The 8,362-nt window shown below is 42.3% G+C and overlaps 1 pseudogene; it reads right to left on the bottom strand.

Moving 5' to 3' along the window:
• Nucleotides 1-6,677: 6,677 nt before the first annotated feature.
• On the bottom strand, nucleotides 6,678-7,204 carry LOC102489019 (protein Mpv17 pseudogene; annotated as a pseudogene).
• Nucleotides 7,205-8,362: the final 1,158 nt, after the last annotated feature.

Genomic DNA, 8,362 nt, shown 5'->3' with positions numbered 1-8,362 from the left:
GCTACAAATGCCAGTTAAGCTGTGCCTTTCTAGTTTGCATTTTCACTTCGTCCTGTTCCTTCAAGAAAATTCAGGTGAATCTTTGGTTCGAAACTTTCAGATTCTCTCCCTCAGCATGTGTCCCTGTGGTAAAACAAACCACACCCAGCCGACATACTCTTGGACCTATCAGCAAACTCATGATGCTATTGTTATAAGCACATTGCTTCAACCACTTAACCAAGCACATCTAAGCCAACCAATTCATTGACAGAACTGTTCTCCTAAGAGCTCCAGGCAGGATTTCTTGCTGTATATAATAAACAACTCTGGGCTCTCACCCCAATATTCATCGAGGTTTTGCTTCGGCTCAGAGTTTCTGAAAATGAAATCAGTCATCTCTAAAAAGTAGAGTGTCTCCCAGGGCCATCTCTGGGCTTGGCGCCCACCCAATTCAGAGTTTCCAGATAATACTATGGGCTTGGCGCCCACCCAATTCAGAGTTTCCAGATAATACTATGGTTCTCGTTTGGGCTTTGGAAGTTCATAGTCCTGGTTCCCTGAGGAAGAAGCGCCCATGAAAAACACTTGAGAGAAATGCGTGGGTGGGTAACAAAAACTTAGAAGCCAGTGGTAGACATTTAGTAAACTATTCCTCTAGGTAGTCTGAATCCTTAGAGGGTAAGTCATCACCTCGAAACTTTCCTGGAAGTAGCTGGGCAGGAGATACAGAGTACATGGAATGGACCAGGAAATGGTGTAATAGTTACGTCACTGGACTCCCACATAGTTAATCGCAGTTTGAGTCCCAGACCTGTCAGCTTAAAACTCATGCGAGGCATGTATGTGTGCGTGCCCAAGAATGTTGGAGGAGAAGGGATTATGGCATGGCCATCTCCCTGGGAGGTGACTTCTTGCTTTCTGTCTCTCTGTCTCTCTCTGGTGAGTGCATGCACCCTGCAGCAAAAATCTTTCTCTAAAAAAGAACACATGGAGTGGCAGAGGCCAAGTTTAGACAACCATTTACACACAAGCAGCTGGAAACACTAAGAGTTGGCTAGCACTTGTCACAGACAGTGGAAGAATCAGCAGTGGTATGATAGTTAAGAGACAGGCTTAGGGAGCAGACTGCCTAGATTTCGATCCTGCCATGCCATTCTGTAGCTGGGCAAGTTAATGAACCTCTTTGGGCCTCAGTTTCCTAATCTGTAAAATGGAGATAATAGAATAGCCACTTTACCAAGCATCATTGTAAGATTAGTGTATGACAGAAAATGATTTGAACACAGCTAAACACATACTAAAAATTATATATTATTTTTGCTGGGTTCTAAATGTTTCTAGAATGTCCAAGTGACTTTGACTGCTATGCCATTTTAGCGTATAGCCACTAATGATGGAACAATCCAAAAGTAAGAAGAAGAGGGCTGCTGTGAGTAAAATTTCCCAATTCAGGTCATTGATTACTGCCTGCAAGAGCCTATTATTGAAGTTGTATGTTCTTGTTCTTCTCCACCCACATTTTGGGGGCAGGGGAGAGTGGGGAGTGTTTCCACATGGAAATTAAAGATTGAAATGGCTTATTTCGGGAAAAGCAAAAATAAACAATATGGAGGTGCAGTTGGGGCCGTCCCCACCTACTTCCTAGGAAGCTGGCACTGGCCCTTTGAGGAGTGCGGGGTCATCTGGATCTGGCGCTGTCACACACCTACTCTTTTCTATTCCACCATATAACAAAGAACCAAGTCACCGTTCTTTGGTTACTGATCACTTTGATGAGTATAACTCTTCATTTCCAAGGAACCGTTTCCTTCCTCATTACTAAGCCCTACCAACCAAAGGCCTCTGAGCTCTTCCACTCTGACTCAGAACAAGAGGTATGCATGGCAAGCCCAAAGCCATGAATCAGAGCTTTTCCAGTGTTTGTTGATAGGAAGGGAAGAATGCAGGTATGGCAACGGTGATCACAAGATCTATGGCTTTGGAAACCTCTTAAACCAATTTCTAGTCACTCGTCATCTAAAGATTGTTCCTGAGGGGTAAAGCACCTGTTTCAAAGGTGGAAACAATGACACAGAGGCTGCAAAGGGCTCCCTCTCAACCCCACTTCATCCTTTACCCAACTCAGTCTGTCAGCCACCTTGTGCTTCCTCTCTCTGGATGGGGTGGAAAGGGTTTGATGACAAATTCACATTAAGGCAGGAGTAGCATTGGTACAATCCATTTTGATAGTACTTACAATTTGAAAGGAACCCCAGATATGGCAAGAGATCTCTAATGATGGATGGACAACGTAACGTCTAGTCCCCAAGCTCCAGAATGAGACAAACTGGTTTGAATGGGGCCTTTTCTTAATTATACCAACTAAACCATCTTCTTCATCATGGGCTTCATCTAACCAGTTATCCTATTTCATTTTCTTCATAACTGTTATTACTCCCTGAAATCTTCTCATTATTTTATCTGTTTATTTGACTATTGTCTATTCTCTCAAGAGTGCAATGTATATGAAGACAGGGAATCTGGTTTGTCCACGCCTGTGTCCTTAAGTGCCTAGAACAATATCTTTTACATAACACATGCTCAGTAAATGTAAGTGGAATGAACGAAAGAGTAATGAACTGAAATTATTCTTAAGTAAGTTACCCTGAAAATATATTATTAATCTCTCCATGGCCTTTGACAATTCATACTCCTTAAATTTTTATGAGACAAACACCACCACTCTCTGTTCTTCCTATATACTAAATACTGTAGCATGGGACTTCTGCAGTGATAGGAAGTGCAGGTTATTTAGTCCCTGTCACTCGGTGGAGTTTTGGTGAGAGTTGGACTGGAGTAGAAACTGGGGTAGAAGCTGCCAAGCAGGAAGGATGCTCTCTTGGATGTGTACTCACTGGCTTGGGGCCGGAAGGGAACACTTCATGTCTAAAGTAATTGAAATGCTGAAGAGGAGTTTGAAAGATGAAGATAACAGGTCTCTACACGATAACCCCACAGCTCTGAAAGTTCAAAGGTTTCCACTTTGTTAGATGTACATCTTCTAATGATCCTCCGCTCTCTATGGCCTTTGCCTACGACAAGCCTCACAACAGCAGTAAGATGTGTAGGCGGCAAGTATTCTTAGGCCCATGTACAGGTGGAGAAAGTGAGGCACAGCCAAGGCAGAGTGAGGTGAATCAACCACCTGGCTTACTATGTATACCATTCAAGTCACCACTCACTGAGTGCTTACTTTATACAAGTCATAACTTTTTTTTGAGAGAGAGGTTTTTTCTATAGGGCATGTGCACTTGCCGGAGAGACTGAAAGAGACTGAAAGTGAGAAATTACCTCTCCCCAGGGAGATGGCCATGCCACAATCCCTTCTCCTCTGTTCTCCTCTTGGGATCTTGGGCATGTATGCATGCACACATGCACACATATCCAGCGTGAGTTTCAAGCTGCCGGGTCTGGGACTTAAACTGCAGTCAAGTACATGGGAGTCCAGCAATGTAATCATTATGCCATCTGCTGTTCTCAAGCAAGGCAGGTCAACCAATAGCTCATGTTATTTTTTCTAAGGCAGGGTTGGGTTTACTTGGCTTAGGACTTGGAGAGGCTTCTCTGACAGCCTAGAAGTTGCACTTGAGCATAGAGCTGCAAGTGAACAGGGCTGGAAAGATCAGAGCCCCTGAAGAGATACCCAAGTGCTTAAGATTGGTGGTGTTCCTACATAGAATGAAAGGAACCTTCTGATTGGTTTGTGATCACAAGGCTCACATGGGGCCAAAGCACTGTGCTTCCCCTGCATTATTTCATTGTGTTTTCACACTCCTTGAGGTAGAAAATATCTTTATCCCTTTTTACAGATGAGGAAACTAAAGCTCACTGACTTGCCCAATGTCACAAAACTACTAAGTGGTGGGCCACTTGAACATGAATTACCTAGATCTGTCTGATTCTAGAGCCAATCTCAGTCACCTGTGTTTTCAGCTGAAGATATGTCAATAGGTATGCTAAGCATTCAGGTAGAGCATCGAGACGCTGTTGTCTTACACCAACCAGAAAACTCATCCGGCTATAGTCCCATGCAGTCACCATTGGCATCTACAACTACGTTAACAGCATAAGCATCCAAATACACATAGAGTGAATGCATGGATCATGTCCGTAACAAACCTACTCAATCTTCAAGAAAATATAACATGTCAAGAGTCTTCTGTTTTAGCAAGATTTTTATTCAACAACAGCTATAACTTATAAATTCCCACACTAACAGCTATATGGAAAATGAGCTTTAGAAGGGTTTAGAACCCTGAAGGTTCTGGACAGTGGGATTGCTTGCCTCCACTGTCCTTTCTTCATACATGGACCAGGCAATATTAAGTGGCAGGGGTGATGAACATAGACTCTAAAGTCAGACTACTGGGGTATAATATTGGCTCTGCCAATTTGCTAGCACTACAACCTTAGGCAAGTTACTTCATCTTTCTGTATGTTTTAGTCTGGTATGTTGCTAATAACAGAAATACCTGAGTCTGGGCTTGTTTTGTTTTTGTTTAGTTTGTTTTGTTTTTTTTTTATAAGAGTAGAGGTTTAGAGGCCGGCAGGTGGCGTGGTGGTTAATGGGTTAATGGCACTGGACTCCAACATGGTCAACCACGGTTCGGGTCCTGGACATGGTGGCTTACTCTCTCTCTCTCTCTCTCTCTCTCTCTCATTCTGTCCCTCTCTGGTCAAATTTAAATAAATAAATAAATAAATGAAGTTAAATAAAATAATTCTTAAAAAAAAAAAAAAAGAATAGAGGTTTATCTGGCTCATGGTCTTGGAGGTCCAAAGTCAAAAGCTACATCTGGTGATGGCTTTTTTGATGGTGAGGTCCTGAGGGTGGCACAGGGCATCACATGGCAAGAACTTGAGCAGAGCAAGCGTTTACCTCTGTTCATATCTGTGTTCATGTGTCTGTTTTATTCTCTCTCCTTACAAACCCATGAGTATCTGGTCATGGGGGCTCTACCTTGATACTCAATCACTTTAAAAATTCTACCTTTTCACACCATAGTTGGGTTAAATTTCCACCCTCTTAATTCCCTCACAGTAGGAATCAAATCTTTTTCTTTCTTTCTTTCTTTTTCTTTTCTTTTCTTTTCTTTTTTTTTTTTTTTTTTTTTGGGGTTTTTGCTAAAGGGCACATGCGCTTGCCAGAAAGACAGAAAGTGAGAAATCATCCCCCAGAGGGGATGGCCACGCCACAATCCCTTCTCCTCCATTCTCCTCTCGGGATCTAAGGCACACAGGCACACGTGCCCAGCGTGAGTTTAAGCCACTGGGTCCAGGACTCAAATCGCGGTCCACTACATGGGAGTCCAGCGACATAGCCATTACTCCAACTGCTGGTCCCCAGGAACCAAATCTTAACACACAAATTTTTGAAGGACACATTCTAACCATAGCAGTGTACTTCCACTTCCTTATCAGTTGCATGAAATAAATGAGTTATTATTTGTGAAGCACTTAAAACAGAGTCTGGCACATAATAAACACTACATAAGTTATTATGCTGTTTCAAGTAAGAAATGAGATGATGGAAAATTGGGCTATGGATGGGTTGCTAGGCAGACAAAGTAGAAGCAGCAAGTTGAAGGTTAAGCTTGCAAGTTAAAACTTTTGTGCATTGAGACCAACAGATGGCTTAACGGTTACATCATTAGACTCCCATGTGGTTAACTGCAGTTCGAGTCCAGGACCTGGCAGCTTGAAGCTCATGCTGGGTGTGTGTGCGTGCATGCAAAAATCCTGAGAGGGGAATGGAGGAGAAGGGATTGCAGTGTGGCCAAACCCTCAGGGAGTGATTTCTCCCTTTCTGTCTCTCTGTCTCTCTCTGTCTCTCCTGCAAGTGCACATGCCCTATAGCAAAAACCTCTCCAAGAAAAAAAAAAAAACTTTTATGCACCAAGTATCTATTTCCTCTTTCTGTTGTTTGTTTTGAGCTCCAGAGTAGAGTGTGGCCTCCCAGAAGCCACACTCTGTGACCACCAAAACTCAGAATGGCCCACCTCTGTCTTGTAGAAACTCTGCGTAGGTGACTCAGCATTCGCTAAACCACAACAGTGGGTAACCTTGGCAGTGTCTACTGAATGGTCCCTCTCACTGTTTTCTTCAGCATCTCCCTCCTCCAATTCTTTCAGGTGTTCAGTGCCAGTATAATGACTCTGGCTGTGCAGTGTACCTTACAAGGAGACATCACTCAGACTGTTGACTCCAGACTTTCCTTAAGCAGGATTCTGATTGGGCAAAAGTTATATCCCCAGAAGCAAACTGATTCAAATAGCTTAATCTCATTCAGAAAACAAACAACTCCCATTTTAAATAGCTCCCTAATCTCTGTTAGTGAACTGTAGGACTAATCCAAGACAACTTTATCATCACCAAGTTGGCTTTTTCTTTTTTCTTTCTTTTTTTTGGCTCAAAAAATATTTATGGAATACATATTGTGCGGTGGGAATGACTATTATATAGGTTTTAGTGATTTCACATGCAGTCAGTTCACATTTTAGAGTGAAATGGGCCATTTCAGAGCATTAATCCCATTAAGTTCTGACCAGCAATCTGACCCTATGGACATAGTGTGTTCCACTGATGGAGGTTGTCTGAGCAACCAGAGCAGGTCGAGCTGCATGATTGCTACATGTAGAAAATGGAGCCAGGCAGGATTAGAGCTGATGTGCCTTCCAGGACAGTTAAGAGTTTCAGATGACAGCAACATACTAGACAATGGCCAAGCTGTAACAAAGGGGATCAAGTATAAATTGGCTAACTGTACCGCAGGCCGCAGAGAGTAGTTGGTGATGAGGGCATCACAATAATCCCACTGTCATTTGTCCTAATTGTCCTGGGTTGATAGTCCATTGAATGTCCCTACCAGTGGGAGGAAGTAGCTTAGAAAACATAGGGCAAAGCCTCACTGATCCAACAATATCTTCTTTAGTGCATCCACCTTGGTGGTGCCGGGAATGAACTGATCTAAGACACTGTACCAGCCTCCTCCTATGAGACCCACACAGCCACAGCCCAGGGATACCATGGTCAGATTCTGGCCTGTCTGGTGTTCCTACAGACCCTGTCTCTTCACCAGCTGCTGGGAGATGTTACCCAGGCCCATCAGGGACCCAGCCATCAGGATCTGTACATCCCATGGGTGAGTAGCCAGGGCCCACTGGCATGTTTGCCAGAGAGTCATGCTTCCTTAGGCTCTGTGCAGAGCCCATGTTGGCTTTTTCTATCCACTTTATGATGTCCTCTCTCTTCTTACAGGATAGTTTGAGCTATGTCCTCTGTTTATCCCAAGTCAGTCACAGCAAACCACATTTTAGGAGCATCAAAATAGGAAGTCTATAACATCTCTACTTATGTTTTCAATGGTAAAATGTTGGCTGCCTCTAAATCTTTTTTTTTTTTAATTTCTAAGAAAATATGCTACTTTTTTTTGCCTCTTAAGGTTAATGTACTCGGGGAACTTCATATTAGAAAGCTCCAAAGGAAAGAAATAGAGGCCTGATTTTCTTTTTTTCTTGATTCAGAAGAGCACATTTTATCAGTAAGATAGAATATCAATTTATTCATGTGGAATGTTTTCATGAAATATTCATCATCCCCTATGAAAGGTTAGATTTAGTGCAAAAGAAGTGCATTATACATGATTTTAGTATCAAATTGATAAAACTCCCTCCCTGACATCTTAGCTCTCTCACTTCACTAGGCAGCTCTCTACTTAGGTTTATTTCTACTCTTACACTATTCTTCTCTACTCCCAAGCTGTCTCACTTCCATCATCAATTGTTCATCCCTATTTATTATAGAAATAAACAAAGACAACATGTTATGGATTGAATTGTGTCCCACCAAAATTCATTCATTGACATTCTCACCCCTAATATTTCAGAATGTGACCTTATTTGGGAATTAGTTCATTGCAGATGTAACTATAACATGAAGGCTTGACATTAAGGATGGGTCCTTTATTCCAATATGGCTAGTATCCTTATAAAAAGGGAAAATTGACAAGACAAAGATAGACACACACATACTCACACACACACAAACACACACAGAAAGCTATGTGAACATGCAAGCAGATATTGGCATTTATAAGCCAAGGAACACCAAAGATCATCTGCAAAGCACCAGAAACCTGGAGAGAAACGTAGCAGAATTTCTCTGTCAGTGCCTCCAAAGGGAACCAACCTGCCAGCTCCTTGATTTTGAACTCTTAGCCTCTATAATTGTGACATAATAAATTTCTGTTATTTAAACTATCCACCTTGTGGCACTTTGTTATGGAAGCTCTAGCAAACTGATACACTATAGTCTATATATATATAGTCTATAACTGATACTA

Source organism: Tupaia chinensis, unplaced genomic scaffold, assembly GCF_000334495.1.
Source record: "Tupaia chinensis unplaced genomic scaffold, TupChi_1.0 Scaffold000706_1, whole genome shotgun sequence".
Classification (NCBI taxonomy): Eukaryota; Metazoa; Chordata; class Mammalia; order Scandentia; family Tupaiidae; genus Tupaia; species Tupaia belangeri.
The sequence above is the reverse complement of the archived record's forward strand: the minus strand, read 5'-3'. Positions and strand labels throughout refer to the sequence as shown.